The 19,463-nt window shown below is 46.5% G+C and overlaps 1 pseudogene; it reads left to right on the forward strand.

Moving 5' to 3' along the window:
- The first annotated feature begins 3,720 nt into the window (after nt 1-3,720).
- On the forward strand, nt 3,721-4,417 carry LOC127218772 (40S ribosomal protein S2-like; annotated as a pseudogene).
- Nucleotides 4,418-19,463: the final 15,046 nt, after the last annotated feature.

Raw genomic sequence — 19,463 nt, forward strand, 5'->3', positions numbered from 1 at the left:
ATACATTCATGCATATAGGTAGGCATATGTACACTCATATAAAAATAAATATATGCATAATATGTAAATAGATACATATGTATACACATACAAGTAGAGAAATGCATGCATACATGTATATAATTTGCACATATATAGATATATACACATATAGATAAAGATATACATGTTCATATATAGATACATATATATGCACACATATGTAAATAGAGGCATATATGCACACAAATACAATAGAGGCATACATACATGCATATATAATTTTAAGTTTAGGTTCAGTGTATAAGAGAAAACAGGGGGTGTTTGTCACTCTGAATCTGGTTTAGAATTCCACTATGTGCATGTACACATTGTTTGTCCATTCCTGTGGTGTAAGGCAGAAGAAAACAAAATCTGGGGACTCATATCTTATATGCAATTTTCTCTCTGAAATCCTAATTTTCTCACATACTTTTAATGCTTATTGTTGTCTTTCCCTAATGCATACCTTAAAACTTGAAAATTTTACTCTAATATTGATGTGTAACTTTTCCACAAGGAATAATAACGATTCCTAACAGCAGTCTTTGAACTCTCCGGAAAGAAGATGGAGCCCCACATCATCGTTTCCACTTGACTCAACCTGATGCATCAGAACTACAAACATCACCCTAAAACCGGTTTGAGACTGTTTTGCTCGAGACAACTCATGACTAGCTAGCTGTAATGGTGCACCTTTTTATTACACCCTGGCCAGAGTTTCAAATAGAACTACAGTCAAGAATTTTCTGCCACACAGTGACTAACTACATATGTCACAGCCAGTTCTGTTGAGAAATTTGGTTGCTAAAAATTTTCTTCCTACAGGATCCATTGGAGCAATCATCGTCCCATTTCAGCAGGAAGTAATCTTAATATGACTATGCCCCCTTTCCCTACCCTTGGAATTTTGGGATAATAGTCATCGTCTTTGGGTTGGTTTTAGTTATTTGGGATTGGGTGATGCTTACACTCAGGTTTATCTTTTAGACAGGAATAGGGAATGGTTGGGAAATGTATGGTTTAGATGGGATATAGGTAGATTAGCCTATTTTCTTGAGAATTTGAGTAAGAATGAGATAGTATTTTACAGCTTACATTGTTGTGTATTCTTATGTGGTAAGCTATGTAAAATTAAGTTTATATTTTGTTATATTGTGTTAAATATTTCCACTTACAATGTTTTATGCACATTATTTTTTACCATATTCTATGTCTGTATACTTTTCTTGTATTCAAGACATTTTGTATATTGATACAATTTGGGATATTTATCTTGCTGCCCTTTATAGTTCTACCTCTTGTCTTGACACTTATACTCTACCTCTATTTTAGGGATTTACATGTATGTATATGTAAATAGTTATATTGTTTAGGTATTTGTTCCTGCTTTACTCAGGAAAGTTTTAATCAGTCTTTTAGCTAAGTTCCCAAGTATTACAGATTATCTTCACTCACATTTCCTGTACCTATGAGATTAGTCAGATATAGATGCTTAATCTTCAATCACTTCATAGACATGCAGAACATGGCATTTAAACGTTTTAATATTAGTACTCCTTTGACATGAGACACTGTTGCTCCTGACAGCACCGTGCACTTTCCCGAAAATATGTTGGACACTGTTGTTGCTCCTGCTGGAGTTCAATCTCGCCTCAGCTAATGGCCTGTTGGGCATAGAATTGCCCCCACCTTGACCACTGATTTGGACATGCAGTCCTATGTGCTTGCAGGAGACAAATATAGAAGACTGCTTGACCTTGCCAAGTCAGGGTAAGACAGCCATTCTATTTCCCTGCTGTTGTTGTGGTCTGTCAAGTTCTCTTGGCCTTAGCCAAATCTGGGTGTACCAACGTCGCTGTGAGACCTAGGGTGACTGTTCAGGTGGCTTGCTGTTTCTGTCCTTGCTGCACCTTTTGGAAGTTGTCCATCCGCATTTCCTGTCTACTCTAGTATTGTTAATTTCCTTCTCAGGTCTTGATGAGGTTGAAGATTAAACTATCACAACTATTATTCTCTCTTCCTAGTTAGATATATTAGGTACTAGACTTACGTTTTCCAGCTTAGGACAACTCTATTGTAAACTCCATTATGCCCTCACCCTAGGACTAGATATGTAGGTCATTTTGTTCTCGATTTTCCTTTTCTTAGAGCACACTTGTTATTCACTGTTTTGTATATAGTTTTGTATTAAGCCTAAATCTTTTCTTTAGACTAAAAGGGGAATTGTAGTGAGATAGTCCTTCTGTAGCACTGACCACGCCCATTGGGGGTGGAGCCATGGGCGGAAGTGACCTGTGGAAGGAGGTCGGAGGGGGCCAGGAAAGGCTCTCTCTTTCTGGCGTGACTCGGACAGGAGAGGATCGGGTTGAATTTCCTGGTGTTCATCTGTCTAGGTTGTAAGTTATTTCTCCCTGAATAAACATCTATTCGGCCTATTTGTTTATCCTGATCCTTATTACCGCAATAGATGGGCACATTGGCTGCTTCTGCTTCCTGTCAGTTGTGGCTAGAGTAACTGTAAACATTGATAGGAAGCATCACTTTGGTAGTTCTTCCAGTATCCACCCAGGATACTGCCAGTACAGCAACAGGCCATGAGGTTGTGTGCTTCCCCCCACTGGTGTGTGTGGGGAGGGGGGGACAGAGTCCTGTTAGAGCAGCAATAAATGCCCATAACTGCTTCTGGTCAAGAGAATAGAATCTCTGTCCTGAGTGAGGAACTTCCAATAGGGCCATGTCAGTCACTTGGCTAAGGGACCATATTAATCCCATGGACCAAGAATAAGACCACTACCACAATTTAAAGCCAATTTTGAAGCAAGCTTTAATTAGACACTGCCCAGGTAGGTGGGCTCTGGCTAGGTCTATACCCAGATTCCCAGGAAATGGCCCAGGATCAAGTATGGCAAGTGCTTAAGAAGGAAAACCCATAATTCATTACATTTCCCATCAGGTCCAATCAGGGGCAAGCATACATCCTGAGGTATTTCCTGCCTATGAACCTCTCAGTCACATGTGACCAAGCACATCTGGTGTAGATGGGTCAAACAAACTTGTTTAGGGGAGTGAAAAACATGTGACTAGTAATCTCACATAAAAAATAGCCTCCAGCATTTCAGAAACTACCTGTTCTTGGGCAAGGGGCTTGAAGATCAGAGGCATTTTTGTTTCACAGATCCCTAAGGTATAGTAATTAAATATAACTTTGTGTCTCACAACCACCCCTGAGGAGGGTGGGCTCACTCCTCACCTTAGTCATGCTAAAGAAATAGGTGTAATTTCCTCTTCTTTGGAAAAACACCAAATGGCAAATGACACCGGTGCAGCTGGAGGACCCAGGCTTCCTTGGAGGGCTCCACAGCAGTTTGGTTGTGGTTGAGGCTGTGACTGTTGTTGTGAAACAATTCTTTTCTATGCTATGAATATGTATTACTCTCATTGGTTAATAAAAAGCTGGGCACATAGTCAAGGGGGGGAAGCCAAACTGAGAATGATGGGAAGAAGGAGGGAAGAATCAAGAGAGATGCCAGCCAACCATTGCCCAGGAAGCAAGACATGCTAGAGAACAGGTAAATCCACAAGCCACATGGCAACACATAGATTAATAGAAATGGGTTGATTTATGTGAAAGAGTTGGCTAGTAACAAGCCTGAGCTATTGGCTGAGCATTTATAATGCATATAAAGCCTCTGACAGGAAATGTCCCATTATAGACCATGGTGGAGGCTACAGGCTCATGGAGGTAAAGTCAAAGACAAGGGATGGGTACCCATCACCAAGTGGGGCAAAGACATGAAGAACATACCTGTTCTCCCTGCCCATTAAGGAATCTGAGATTATTGACTTTTTCCTGGGTAAATCCCTAAAGGATGAGGTTCTAAAGGTCATGTCAGTGTAGTATCAGACTCAGGCTGGCCACCAGATCCAGTTCAAGGCTTTTGTCTACTGGGACAATGGTCATGTTGGTCCAAGGAGGTAGCCACTGCCATCCGAGGAGCCATCATTTTAGCCAAGCTTTCCATCGGCCCTGTGTAGAGAGGCTACTGGGGGAACAAGATTGGCAAGCACACACTGTTCTAAGCAAGATGACAGGCCACTGTAGCTCTATGTTGGTGCGTCTCATTCCTCTAATCCCAGGCACTGGCACCGTCTCTGCTCCTGTCCCCAAGAAGCTGCTGCCGATGGCCAATATTGATTACTGCTACATATCAGCCAGAGGCACTGCCAACTTGGGCAACTTTGCCAAGGCCACCTTTGGTACCATCTCCAAGACCTGCAGCTTCCTGGTCCCTGACCTCTGGCAAGAGACTATTTCACCAAGACTCCTCATCAGGAATTCAGTGACCATTTTGTAAAAACTCACACCGAAGTCTTTGATCAGGGAACCACCACATAAGGGTTTTTATACAAGAAAAATAAAGTGAATTAAGTCTGAAAGAGGGGGGTACAATATGAATAAGGCAGTTTTCCTTTCCAGAATCCCTGACTCCCAGCACACTCCTACACAGGGCAGCCATGTAGCTGTGACTCAGCCTGCTTTTCTGAATCACCGGGAGAGTGTAGCTTCCTTCTCTTCCGGCTCCTCTCTAAGCATTCCTTCCCTAGCACTCTGGGCTTCCTTGCTGTGATCTGTGACTGTTACTTTTGTCAACCTGACACAAGCTCAGACCATCTGGGAAGAGGAACCTCAACTGAGGAAATGCCTCCATTAGATGGGCCTGTGACTGAGTCTGAGGGGCATTTTGTTAATGATGGATGTGGGAAGGCCCAGTCCACTGTGGGTGAGGCCATTACAGGGCAGGTGGGCCTGGGTGATGTCAGAAAGCAGATTGAGTAAGCCTCGAGAATCAAGTCCTGTGGCCTCTGCTTTGGCTCCTGCCCCCGGGTTCCTGCACTGACTTCCCTGGGTGGTGAAGTGTGACCTGAGACCTCTGAGATGAAGTAAACCCGTCTTCTCTGAGTTGCCTTAGGTCAGTGTTTTACCACAGCATTAGGAAGCAAACAGAGAATATTGTTTTTCGAATATTGTTTTTCTCTGAAGCACCCTCCCTGACACGAGGCTGCTTGTCTGCCATGTGGCTGACCTCTATGCCAGTTTAAATCAAGCAGAAGGGCCTTTTCCCCATCTCTCCCCTCTCTGCCTTCCAGCAGCTGCTAAGGTTTGCAGTTAGCCAGCACTGGAGGGTTTTCTCTGCACTCTAATAAAGTAGTCCTCCAGCTTCCTTTTGAGACCATTCTTAATTCTCTTATTAATGAAACTAAGAACCCCAAAGTCCCTCTTACTATATAGGCCGGGTTGGCCTGGAACTCACTATGTAGCCAAGGCTGGCTTTGAACTCAGGGCAATCCTCTGCTTTGACCTCTCAAGTGCTGGGATTATAGGCATGTGACAGGGTGTCACGCATGATACCCAGATCAATTTGAATGCCAGGTTAACAATGATTAATTTCTAGTACCAAGGTTGCCTCAGTGTGACACACTTAAAAAGCCATTCGTGGGGCTGGAGAGATGGTTCAGCAGCTAAGAGCACTGGCTGCTCTTCCAAAGGACCCAGGTTCAATTCCCAGCAACCACATGGCATACTGTCTGTAACTTCTTTTCCATGGAATCCAACATCCTCACACAGACATATACGCATACAAAACACGATTGTATATAAAATACAAATTATATATATACATACACATGTGTGTGTGTGTGTGTGTGTGTGCGTGTGTGTGTGTTGTGTGTATATTCCTTAAACCCATTTTTTGCTGTCAGGCATAGCTGGAGGTCCTGTGTTTTCATTAATCCTAGCACCCCCAGGGCCAGGCCTGTGAGGAGTTGCCAGGAAATACCAGTAAACCTACAGCTAATTAAGAGCAAATTCTCCCCCCCCCCCCCCCCCCCCGGCATCCCACCTTTTGAGAACAGCAAATCTCTCTCTCTCTCTCTCTCTCTCTCTCTCTCTCTCTGTGTGTGTGTGTGTGTGTGTGTGTGTGTGTGTGTGTGTGTGTGTCACACACACCTTAGTGGGCTCTTTCTTTCCCTTGGTGATTGCTGATGCCTGGCTCCAACTGGTTCATGGGGACCAAAGTGTTTGCAAACCAATCTTTTAAAGTCCTGCCCAGACTTCCACCCAGGGCTGCTTCTGAAAGTCATGTCAGGTGACCTACCAGGACAGTGCCATGGGCATTCTGGGGCCTGAACCTGGGACAGGGCTGTGGGGTCCACTGAAGAGGAAAGGCTCCTCCCTTTCTGGACATATGGGATAGAGGAGGAAGGAACCGCTCAGGTAACTCCAGAGCTGTTTCCATGGCAATGGCTACTGACTTGGGTGGGAACACCTGTGGTCAGAGGACACTACATACTTGTGGCCAGGAAACTCAGCTGGACAACTACACAAGGCTATTTCCTGGGTGGAAACAACCCCAGCCTGCCCCCCACTGCCCCAACCTCTGTGGGGCATCTGCCTGTTCCAGCTCCAGGCCGTCTGGCTTCCCTTTGTACCACTCCCAAATCTCTTTGAGCTTGACTCTGAGAGGACAAAGGGACAGAGGATGTGTTTAGAACATGACTCAGCTACTCAGGATTCCTCTGCAGGTCAGGCTGGACCCAAGTGAGCACTCAGCTGATACCTCTGACCTAGTGGCTTCTCAAGCCCTTTGAGTCCCTTGCTATCATCCCAGAATTCTGATCTCTGGGGACACACTGGGACACTTTGTGTTGGGCTACAAAAGTGACTGTCCTGTGTTGGGCAGTCAAAGCCTAGGGTGCTCTCCTCCAAGGGGACCCTGTACCATCCTGACAGGAGCCAAGCAAGACACGGTGTCCCTCCCTGCTCCCTTTGGCTGTCAGACCATTGAAACAATGTCCCCAAGAAACTACAGCTCCCAGGGACCTCATGCTAGAGGACAGGAAGGGCTGAAGCCAGACACATTCAAAGGAACTTGTCTCCCAGGAAGAGATTTTACATAGTTGTGAACTTGCCATTCCACCTTCAGGAAGGACTAGGGCCCAGACAATGAAAATGGGCAGGACTGCCCTGGATTTAAACTTCATGTCAGGATCCTGAAGATGACTTGCCACAGGACCTCTCTGACCTTCTTCCTGTCTCTGCTTTTCACCCTCACTTGTCTGTTTAATTGTCCTATTGAGGATGGGAAGTCCTGGCCCAGGCTCTGGCCCTGGAGCTGTAATACCTACACCAGCCCATCTAATGCTCAGCTGTTTGAATTTTTTTCAGTGCTGGGGCTGGAACCCAGAACCTTCTCCAGGCCAGGCATCAGCTCTGCAGTAAGCAATACCCAGGGAGGAACAATCTAGCTGGATGGTGGGTCCCAGGCACCCTCTCCTGATGGTGGAGCTCCAGATGCCCCTGTGGACTGGCAGTCAGGGAAGGCTTTCTGGAGGAGGCTATTCTTGAAGTGTCAACCTTCGTGACTATTGCCACTGGGGCCAAATGGCATGTGAGGTAGGCACAGGTCACATTCCTGGCAGTGCAGACAGTGAGACCCATCACAGAGTGGTGGTCAAGGAACCAAACAGGATCACAAACAGAGAGCTGGCCATGCCCTGCCCACGCTGTGCCATGACAGGCAAGCCACTCCCTGAGCCTCAGCTTCTTCATCCCATTCACTATCACCACTAGCTAGTGGATGAGATGGGTCAGTTGGACAGACTGATGATGAGGGCAAAGGTTGAGAAACCTGCCTTGGGATGAAGGTGCCAGCCTGCCCACCCCTCCAGGAGACAAGCAGCGGCTCCCTGCACCATCCATGGGCCCAGCCGCATAAACAAGCAGGCTGAGCTCAGGGCTGTTGTCTTGCTGGCAGATAACAAGTGGGACATTTAAATCACCCAGCATTTGGGAGGTTGTGAGTTGTGGACCAGCCTGGATTGCAAAGTGAGACCTGTGGTGGTTTGAAGGAAAATGGCTCCCAAAGGAAAAGTCACTTAATAGTGGGCAAAATTGTGTCACTGTGGAGGTAGGTTTTGAGGCCTCATATGTGCTCAAGCCACACCCAGTTTCTCAGCTCACTTCCTGTTGCCTGTGGGATCAAGATGTAGCTTCATCTCTGCTCACCACTCCTCCAGCACCATGTCCAGCCATGATGATAATGGACTGAATCTCTGAACTGTAAGCCATCCCAATTAAATGTTTTCCTTTATAAGAGTTACCATGGTCATAGTGTCTCTTTATAGCAATAGAAACCCTAAGATAGACCCTATCTCAAAAGACACAGGTCAGGGCTGAAAAGAGGGCTTAGTGGTTGAATGCTTGCTGTATATCCATGAGAGCCTGGATTCAGATCCCAGCAACCACTTAACAAACCAGGAATGTCTCCTGCTCACCTGCAACCCAGGGCTGTGAAGGCAGAGATGTCAGCATCACTGGGGCTTGCTGGTTACCAGCCTAGCTAGGGGGAAACAAAATGTGAGCTCAAGATTCAGATGGAGACCTACCTCAAAGGAACAGGTTAAGGAGAGTGGCAAAGGAGAACCCAGACACTCTCCTCTGGTCTCTACACATGCACACACAGACACACCTGCATACATGTGCATATACCACACACATACACCACACAGACATTCACCAAAAACCATAACTACAAAAATAAAAGTCAGATGTGGTAGCACATATTTGCAATCCCAGTTCTTTAGAGGAAGATCCAAGAGTATCAAGAGTTCAAAGCCAGCATGGGCTACACAAAGCCCTTTCTCAAAACAAGACAAAATGTGTTGTGGAATAATCTTTTTGTACACTGTGAAGATGTGTCTCTCAAACTGGTTTAATAAAAAGCTGAATGGGCAATAGCTAGGCAGGATTATGGGGGGCAGAGTGGATGCTGGAAGGAGAAGGGAGGAGTCACAGCCAGATATAGAGGAAGCAGGACATGCACGAGATGAGCCAACAAGCCACAAGCCACATAGCAGGAAGTAAATAGACAGACATGGGTTAACTTAAGTTATAAGAACTAGCTAGAAGCAAGCCTAAGCTATAGGACAAGCTCTCATAACTAATAAGAAGTCTCCATGTGGTTATTTGGGAGCTGGCAGGCAGGACAGAAAAAGTCCATCACAGAAGTGTAGGAGGCAGGAGTCCTCAGTAAATGTGTGCTGTTGACATGGGCATAGACTCATGGGAAAATGGCAAAGCTTTTATTCTGGTCCTGTGTGAAGAAAATGACCACTATAGCACCACCCCGGTGTTTACAGCCTGAAGACTGCTCTCCCACAGTGAGTGTTCCTACCATGACTAGCTAAAGCTGTCTCCTTGATTCAGCTGTATAGCATAAACCCTGCCTCCTGTTTGCCGGTGTGTAATAGTCCTGCCTACTGTTTACTTGTGTGTAATAACCCTGCTTCCTTTCACCCAACTCCAGCTTTCCTGTGTCTGCCTGTGTTTGTCATTTCTTCATATCCTCATGAAGCCCAGTCAGGGCAAGTCCCAGAAGTGGTAGTGGATGCAGCAACCAAAGGCCAGTTTTCTTCCAAAGGACCATGTTGGGTGGCTCATAGCCACCTTGTAACTTCAGCTCCAGAGGACCTGTTGTCTCGCACCTGCACTCGGGTGCACAGATACATACATACACAAGATTTAAGGTAATGAAAACAACCAAATCTTTTCAAACCAGATGTGGTGGTACGCACCTATAATCCCAGCAGTGGGGAGGCAGAGGTAGGTAGACTGCTTGATGCTACTGTCTCCACTCTTCGAGTGCTGGGATTGCAGCTGTGTACCACCAGACCTGGCTCAGCTTTCGCCTTCCCTGCCTCTCCTCCCACCCCCCACTGGGGCTTTCTAGGACCCAGTCTAGCCCTATAAACCAAATGTCCCAGATTCTGATAGGTCCTCTCAGGCTTACCTGGGGGCTGGGAGGGGAAATTGAAGAGTCAATAGCTTCAGATATACTTATTCTGGGTAGGAAAGTTGGTGAGCCTCTCTGATTTTTTTTTCCAAGAGAGACCAAAAGGTAGAGAGAGGTTTCCTGCAAAATCCTCCAATTTTTAAAATCTTTATGAGCTGTCTGTGGTGGTGTTCACCTTTAATACCAGCACAGGCAGGTGGATCTCTATGAGTTCCAGGCTGGTCAAGGGAGATCTAATAAAAACAAACAAACAAAACAACAACAACAAAATAAAAAACCAGCAAACAAAAATATATTATTCCTTTAGCATGTTTGTGGTACACCTCTCTCTCTCCTCCCCACCCCCCTCTGTGTGTGTGTGAGATGGAATACATGTTGAGGTCAGAGGACAATTTGTAGGAGTCTGTTCTCTTCTTCCACCATGTGGGTCCCAAGGATCAAACTCAGGCCATCAGGCGTGGCAGCAAGCACCTTTACCCACTGACACATCTAACTGGTCCCCAACTCCTCTAAATTTTAATTGCCAGTTCAAATTAAACAATATAAAATGAAATAAGACAGAGCCAAACAAACACATCTGTTGGAGGCTTGCTAGCACTCTGGCAGGATGCAGGGGGGCTAGAAGTGTCAGGATGTAGTAAGAGGGACAGTTTGGGAACCTCAATGCAACCACGGGAGGTTCTGGGTACACCGAGCACCAAAGCCTGGTCACTGGCCCAGCTGGAAGTTTTTGTAGGGAACAGCATGGCCACCACTGGCCCCTGGAGACCTAGAGTAAACAGTCAGCTGCAAAGCTTTCACACATGTGCACTCCATGCTGTGCCATCAAACCCTGCTTCCTGGGTGGGAGACCCTGGTTCATCTAACTTCCAAGCTTAAGCCCAAGAAAAACAAGCACGGGCAGCCAGGGCTTCAGGCAAGCACAGGGCATGAAAGAGTTACTGCCAAGCTGTACCAGCTCCTGTGAAAATGGAGATGACTATCCCTTCTTTACCACACCTCAGGTCAGATGCCATTCCATCCAATACTATAGATACTAGTACCCGCTGGAGGACAGCCCTGGAAGATTAGAAATCTTGACTTTAGATTTATGGGGGAAGGCAGAAAGTAAAGATCTTAATAGGTTTGTCATAGATAGATCTTTTTAAAGTAATTCATTGTTTTGAGTATTATTAAAACCATGTTATGTAGTACCGGGAGGATGATACTCAAAAGCCTAAAATAGCCCACTATACTTTCACTTTGAGCTGGCAACATTCTAACTCTTCACACTTGATGCTATCCACCCCAGAAGCTTTAACAAAGCAGGTGAAACTTGCTGAAGGTCCAGCATGGATGTGGCTTCCCTTTCAAAGCCTGATCTTTGTGGCAGCCCATATGCCTATGACCAGGAGCTTATCCTTGAATCTAAAAAGACTGAACTATCAGGAAGGTAGATCAGCAAGACAGAGAAATAATTACCTAAAATCACTGAGGAAGACACTTCTGGAATGAATTGTCTATTAGCCACATAGTAATGAAGGTTCTAATGGCTGTAAGATTGCAGGGAAATAGGTCTGATCTTCCTAGCTCAAACTGAACCCTTCCCTCTTTTCCCCTCTCCTCTCCTCCCCTCCCCTACCTGTTCTCCTTCCCTCCCCTCTCTTCCCTCTCCTCCCCTTTCTTCTCCGCTATCGCCTTCCCTCCCTTCCCCTCTCTCTTCCCCAAAGACAACAAAATAGGAGCATCTTTCAGGATTGGTCATTTAAAATTGTCACTTTTCTGTGGGCTCTTCAGAATGCCTAATCCAAATGTGAGAAGTTGGACCCTGTATGGTAGCACACACCAGCATTTCCAGCTCTCTCCAACTCTTGACTGCTTTCTGCTGTGACCATCTCATCCTCATTAGGCCTTTCCCCTGTGACTGCCAAAATTGTCCCTCATAGCCCCAGAATTCCCAGTGAGCTGAGCATTCCCATAGAAAGAACCTTTATTTCCCAACTATCCCAGCAAAAGTCATATTGGTCCTATGTGGGCCGTGGGCCTATATTCTCTACAGTGACAGGGACCAAATTCCTGATCACATGCCTCTCTTGAATTTGAAAGGGTCAACCCACTATAATGCAGGGGGACACAGGTAGCTATAGTCCCAGAAAGGATGCTGGACATTCAAAAATAACAGATTGCAACTGGATGGTGGTGCCATAGGCCTTTAATTCCAGCACCAGGAGGCAGAGGCAGGCAGATCTCTGAGTTCAAGGCCAACCAGGTCTACAGAGTGAGTTCCAGGACAGCCAGAGCTACACAGTAAGACCTTATCTTGAAAACCAATAATAATAACAACAACAATAATATGAACAAAAGATTGCCACTACAGTGCAGCATTTGAGAACAGGGACCCACATGGCAGGTTGTACACAGTACTTACCCAGAGTTCCTCTTACATTCACTGCCACTTAACATTTACTTACACAACTGCCCCACATATGACAGGGTCTTTCCTAAGGAAGGAAAATGTGACAGATTGAAAAACATGACAACAGTATTTGGCAACCCTTCCCATCAAGGCCAGCATCAATTTCCTCACACCCAAGCTGGTTTAGTGACCCACATGCAAACTCTATGGAATAGAACCCATGCTTGAGACACTGCAGATGAGCCTGAAGCAGCCAGTGGTGGTACACATTGATCATCTGAGCACTCAGGAAGCCAAAGCAGGAGGGTTGCTGTCAGTTCAAAGCCAGTTTAAGTAACAGGAAGGCTGTTTCCTGCCTCAGAAAACCAAAAGAAATATGGGTATGGCCATGGGTAGAGTGCTTGTCAGGCATGAATAATACCCAAGGCTTAATCCCAGCATTTTATAAACCAGGCATGGCGGTGCACATCTGTAATCCCTGCACTGTATAAACCAGGCATGGCGGTGCACATCTGTAATCCCTGCACTGTATAAACCAGGCATGGTGGTGCACATCTGTAATCCCTGCACTGTATAAACCATGTGTGGCGGTGGACATCTGTAATCCCTGCACTGTATAAACCAGGCATGGCGGTGCACATCTGTAATCCCTGCACTGTATAAACCAGGCATGGTGGTGCACATCTGTAATCCCTGCACTGTATAAACCAGGCATGGTGGTGGACATCTGTAATCCCTGCACTGTATAAACCAGGCATGGCAGTGCACATCTGTTACCAAATACTTGGTACTTGGTTCAAGGTCTTTCATGGCTACATAGTGAATTCTAAAGTGATCTGGGCCACAGGAGATCCCTGCCTCAGAAGAAGGAAGAGGAAGAAGCTAGGGAATGGAAAAGAGGAAGTGAGAGTGAGGGAAGGAGGGGAAGAGGAGGAGAGAGGATGGAGAGGAATAGAGGAGAAGAAAGGAGGGTAGGAGGGGAGGGGGAAGGGGCAGTGGTAGAGGCAGCAGCTCCGTTCCAGCCGGTCAGGATCCCATGGACCTGTAATTCCAGCCCTTAGAAAAAGAAGCAGGAGAATCATGAATCAAGGACCAGCCTGGGATAATAGGAATATCCTGTGTCAAAACCCAGCTCAAAATAAATGAGTCTGGGTCCCACTGTGACCCTCTGCACATGCACACTGAGAGCAGCATTCAAAGAACAAAGCTGTAGCAGATGAGAAGCAGAGGGAAAGCCAAGGGGCACAGCAGCCCAGCTGTGGACAAAAGGACCAGGAAGGGGGCAGACTACTGGGTGAGCTGTGCCATACTGCATCATATAGCACATTGCATTTCCAAATTGTCCTTGTATGGTGCCCAGTCAGAGCTGACAAGGAGAAACAGGAGCAGTACAAGTCTTTGGAGGTCACAGCAACCAGGCACCACAATAGTGTGTCACAGCCTGTCACCCAGAACTGAGTCTGGGACAGAAGCCCCAAGCTGCCCCTTGTAGAAGGGAGTCCTCACCGGTGCAGAGACGGCATCAGCCTTCCCTTCTAACTGTTCATGAATCCATCCATTCATTCACACATTCATTCACTCAACAAGCTCCTTGCCCGCCAAGGATAGTGAGCCCAGAGCTGTGAGTTGGCCAAGCTGGAACTCAGCCTCAACATACACACAGGTCACTTAGCTCCGAGAGCCTCACTGCATCCTTGCAATGGTCACAGGAGGCAGGAAATCTCAGAGTCCCCCCTCCTCCTTTTTTCATATAAAAAAAACCACAGGCACAGAGAGTCTGATGAACAAGCCCAGGGCTCCACAGGTCTTTAGGGCAGAGGTGGGATTTAAACTCGAGACTGCCCCCAGCTACCAGGTTCCTAATCAAGTCCACAGTAGTTTCTGAGACAAGGACAACAGAGGACAGTCCCAGATGGAGAATTCTCCCCACAAATGGTGTGAACTGGTTTCTTGGCATTTGGGAGAGAAATGACTTTTCCAGACAGGTGAAATTAAGATTTGAGACCATCTTCTAGGGAACAGGCCTTGACCACTTAGAAGCCGCCCACCTCTGCCCTCCTGGAAACCTGGCCTTAGCTATGAAATGAAGTGTTTTTCTTCCTGGGCCCAACCCAGGATCACTTGCTGCAACCAGGCTGAACTTTCACAGTAGCCTCTCCTGGGACCTCTTCAAGAGCTCTAGGCATGCCACACAGTGCCAAGCCTCGGCTGCCCTCCATGATCCCTTCATGCCTTCAAAACCAACAGCACCTGGGTGACTCTTACACTGCCAAGTTCAGCTGCCAGCAAGAGGTACAGCCTTGGTCTCCTCTAGAACCCACTTGTGTGTGCTAACTCTGATGAAACATGACCCACATTTCTTCTCAATGATGCTGGTCTCCTCTTAGTCACAGCTATTTCCCAGCTTCAGCAGACCACCATCAGTTGTCCTGGTAAAGCACTTTAATGGTAATAGTTGCTTGTTAATCACAGCCAAATCTTTAGCCCTATTTTTAATTCAAAATATGCAACCCAGGCTCTCCAGTCACACCCTGAATGCAGCTATGTCTGATGATGGCATGGCCTTCACTCTCCATGCAGCCACAGCTGGCTGATGCTGGCATGGCTTTCTGGATCACCTAATCCAAGGGCATGGGATCCAAATCCCACTGGTGAGACTGGACCCTGAGTCTCTTCTCACCTGAGCCCCTGATCAAGGACATTCTCCCCTAGGCCAGTAGGAGGCTATCTTGGAATGTAAAAGAACACACTCACCCAGCAAGTGAGACAGGCCCCTTGAGGAAGTACAGATTTTTATTGTTTGTTTTTATTTTGATTTGTTTTTTTTTTTTTTTTTTTTTTTTTTTTTTGAGACAGGGTTTGGAAGTACAGGTTTTACTGTTGCTGCCGGAACCCTGGATCCAGTCATGCATCAAGATAGCCCATCGCCAACTCCCCATGATATACAAGATACATTGTGTTTTCACACAAGACACAAGCATGTTGGTTCTTCACCAGCCCAAAGCTAACACAGCTGCTGAGAATGTTTCCCATTCTTCTGGGATGAATCAGCAGATAAAAGTAGCGCCTGCTGGTTTCCCAGCCAGGTCATCTTGCCTGAGAACCCATGTCAGCCCCAAGCAGTAGGGAGGGGCCAAATGCTGGCACACTCAGAGCCTTCCCAGGACTTCCACACTCTGCCTGCCCTAGACTCAGCTCCCAGCCTCAGGAGCTGAGTTACGTTTTAGTTTCTCTGTTTTATTTTACTTTGTTTTGAGACAAGGCCTCATGTAGCCCAGACTGACTTCAAACTCTATGTAGTCAAGGATGACCTTGAACTTCTATTCATCCTGTCTCCATGTCTCATTTACTAGAGTTGCATGTGTGTCATCATGCCTAGTTTATGTGGTACTGGGGATGGAACACAGGGCTAGGGCTTTGTGTATGCCAAGCAAATGTTCTCCTGCCAGCTACATCTCCAGCACAGCAGTGGATTTAAAGCTTCCAGAACACATCTTGCTTGTTGTCTTAGTTAAATTTCCATTGTTATAATGGAACACTATAACCAAAAGCAAACTGGGAAGGAAAGAGCTTATCTGGGTTACACTTCCATGTCATGGTTAGTTAGTGATGGAAGCAGGGATTCAAGGTGGCAATGGTAGACTTGAGGAGAAAAACCATTTCCACGGCTATCTGATTAGAGCAAGCTGTATCCAGAAGTGCGCAATTGTCTGGTCAGACAATTGCCTCCCCCTGGGTTGGGATTTCAGAGAGCAGCCCCTCACTGGCTTTTGAGTTTCCTTTTATGGGGAAGGGTTAGGGTTCATAGAAAACAGCTGTCAAGACAATTGGCTGTTACATGGGGCAGACTTAGGGTTCAAGGCTGCCTGGGGGTAGATAACAAGAACACATCTTTGAAAGGGAGTCATCAAGGCATCTGGGAAGACACATTTCATAAGGGAAAAGGGATGGGCCTATATCACGGGGTTACAAATTCAGAATTGGTTGAAAACGTGGTTTTCAGGGTACATTTGGCTTAGGAAACAGAAACTTACTCTTGTAAGTTATGGAGCCTTAATGACAATGTACAACAATACAGATCCTATTTTGGTTTCACAGCAAAGGGAGCAGAAGCTATGGAGGAATGCTGTGTACTGGCTTGCTCTCCTCACTTGCTCAACCTGCTTTCTTGTACATTTCAGGACCACCCGCCCAGGGATGCACTGCCTTCGCATCAGTGATAGATGATCCTACAGTCTTGCCTGCCCTTCAGCCTGTGGAAGCAGAAGCATTTTCTCTGCTGAGGTTCCCTCTTCTCAAATGCCTGTAGGTGGTGTCAAGCTGACAAAAACAAACAAACAAACAAAAACAAAAACACCCAGTCTAGGCTGAATAGAGACTGGAGATGCCCATACTGTACAGAAGGGCCAACAGGACTTCTACGGGAAGTTCTGGTACCAAAGAACAGGCAGACGTTGGCCTTCCCCTTCCCATCAAGACTGGGCTCCCATCAAAGCCCCAGAAAACCTGAAATCAGACAAGAAGGGACAGTTTCTGGAGGCCTCTGAGAACGTTTAATAAAACACAAGGCTGGGGACATCAGACATGATGTCATTTTATGCTGGTTCTCAAGGGAACATGAGGGTGGGAGCCAGGAACTCAGTGGGGGCCAGCCCAGGAGGATCTCACTTGATCTGATTCCAGGTTGGATCTGCAAGAGACTTTGTCCAGCCATCCACTGGAGGAAGGGTTCAGGGCCAGAAGTATGAGAAGCGAGGGAGCCTAGGTAAGCTGACTATTGACTATTCCTCCTCCCCTCTGCCTGCTCACCTGCTTCCAGGAATTTTCTGGTCAAGAAGGGTGCAAATAAGGCTGAGAAATGAGTGCCTGTGTGGCCATGCTTTGGGGCACACAGAGGTGGGTCCTAATACTGCCTCTGGGCTACCTGCTTCTGGAGCTGGGGCAGGAGGTATGGCTCAGGGCAAGGAATGTGGGGTAAATGGTTTTTTGCCCAGAGCCTATGCAGGAAGCACCTGAATGTTTCCGCTTTACCTGTCTTCAGGTATAACAGGCCTGGGCCCCAGGGGAAATTCCAACCTCAGTTAGTAGTTCTGCAGGAGGGTGAGGTCTCTTCTTGGTCTATCCCAGCATCCACAGAGCCTGACAGGCTTCCATGTAAGCCAATTCTTGGCTCTGCTTTCCAGGACTATGGGATTCCAGAAGCAGGGAGGTCAGCATCAGGCAAATGTCATCCAGACACAAGCCTCTGGATGCCAGGCTCTCCCAGTTGGAGAGTCCTGGCCCTACTTCTCTTCTCACCTGCAAGCCAAGGGATGGAAAACACCCCAAGTGGGGTGCTGATTAAAGAATAACTCATTAATTGGGGGTGCTAATATGAATATGCTTCAAACCACATACTTGTGAAGTAAAGGGAGAGGATCAGAAGCTCAAGGTTATCCCAGATACACACTGGGAGTTCGATAACAGTCTGGGATACTTGAAATTCTGTCTCAAATGGCAACTGTACCACCAGCACCTCCCAATGGTGCCCTCAGACCCAAGTTCATGTTCTAGAGCAAGGAATCCCTGCCCTGTAGAGACCTCTTGGTCCCCAGCACAAACCATTCTGTCTCCTAGCTTGTCAAACAGACCACACCTGTACTGGTCCTTTGTAGCTACTGTTCTTACAGTCTAGAATGCCTTCTCCTATCTTCTCCTGTTCCTTCTCTCTTGGCCTCAGACCTCCTCTGACCTAAGAAAGCGTTTCTGGACCCAAGCACCTCTAGTGGGCTCTTCCTTTTTACTCCATGTCTCCCCATCTTGTGCAGGGCTTTGCTGTGCTCATCTGCTCCCACCAACACACCCTCACTGAGATGGCAAGCTCTTCCAGAAAGCCCTTAGGCTTGGGGTTATGAAGATCTGGCACCTACTTCTGCTCCAGACCGAAGAAGTAACAGTTGGGTTCCTAGCAGCCATTTCTCTTTAAGCCCAGCTTGGCAGTGTACTGTCCAAATATTTTTTTGATGTTACTCTCTGCGCTGGTTAGTTTTTTGTCAACTTGACACAAATGAGAGTTCTTTAGGAAGAGGGACTCTCACCAGATTGTCCTGTGGCTGGAGCATTTGCTGATTAATGATTGATGTGGATGGGTCAATCCCACAGAGTGGATAGAGGGGTGTCCCCCCCCCAGTCAGATGGTTCTGAGTTGTATAAAAAAGCAAGCTAAGCCAGCCACAAAGAGCAAGCCAATCAACAGTGTTCACTGATGGCCTCTGCTTCCAGGTTCCTGATTTGAGTTCCTGCCCTGACTTCCTTCAGTGATGAAGTGGGATGTGTAAGCATAAGATGAACTAAACCTTTTTCTCCCCAAGTTGCTTTTGGTCTGGGTGTTTATCACAACAGTAAACTCTAAATAAGACATTGTCCCTTTCTTACATTTGTGGAAACTTGACTTTAACATGGGCAGGGCTCTAGCACATAGCACATAGTAGAATTAGAATTTGAACTGAAGGCTGCAGAAAACAAATAACCTGGCTGATGATTATATCACAAGAGGCCTGGGTACAGGGTGGTGTGGTCTATTTGACAAGCTAGGATACAGGATGGTTTGTGCTGAATACCAAGAGATCACCCAATACACAGGAATTTCCTGCTCTAGAATGACCTTGGGGGCCAGACAGAGGTGGCGCAGCCCTTTAATCCCAGCATTCAGAGACACACTGTGAAACCCTGTTTCATAAAGGGGGGATAGCTACAGTGCTGTAATTGTCCTAAGGCTGCTATGGTAAATGATCAGTGTGGGATGCCTAAGAGAAGCAGTTCTCAACCTTCCTAAAGCTGTGACCCTTTAAAACAGTTCTTGTCGTGGTGATCTCCCAACCGTAAAATTATTTTCTTTGCTATTTCATAACTGTAATTTGGCTACTGTTACGAATTACAATGTAAATATCTGTGTTTTCCTATGGTCTCTGGTGATCCCTGTGAAAGGGTCATTTGACCTCCCCAAAGGGGTCTCGAACCACAGTTTAAGAACCACTAGCTTAGCACAACCACAATGTAGCAGGGTGTGGTGGTGCATGCAGCAATCCCAGCACTCAGGAAGCAGAGACAGGAGGCCCTAAGTCTGAAGCCAATGAGAGCTGCATAGTGAGACATGTCAAAAAGGGAGCTGGCCCTAGTTTGATTACTTCTGCAAAAGCTGTTTTTTGTTTTGTTTC

The sequence above is a fragment of the Phodopus roborovskii genome, unplaced genomic scaffold (assembly GCF_943737965.1).
Source record: "Phodopus roborovskii unplaced genomic scaffold, PHOROB, whole genome shotgun sequence".
Classification (NCBI taxonomy): domain Eukaryota; kingdom Metazoa; phylum Chordata; class Mammalia; order Rodentia; family Cricetidae; genus Phodopus; species Phodopus roborovskii.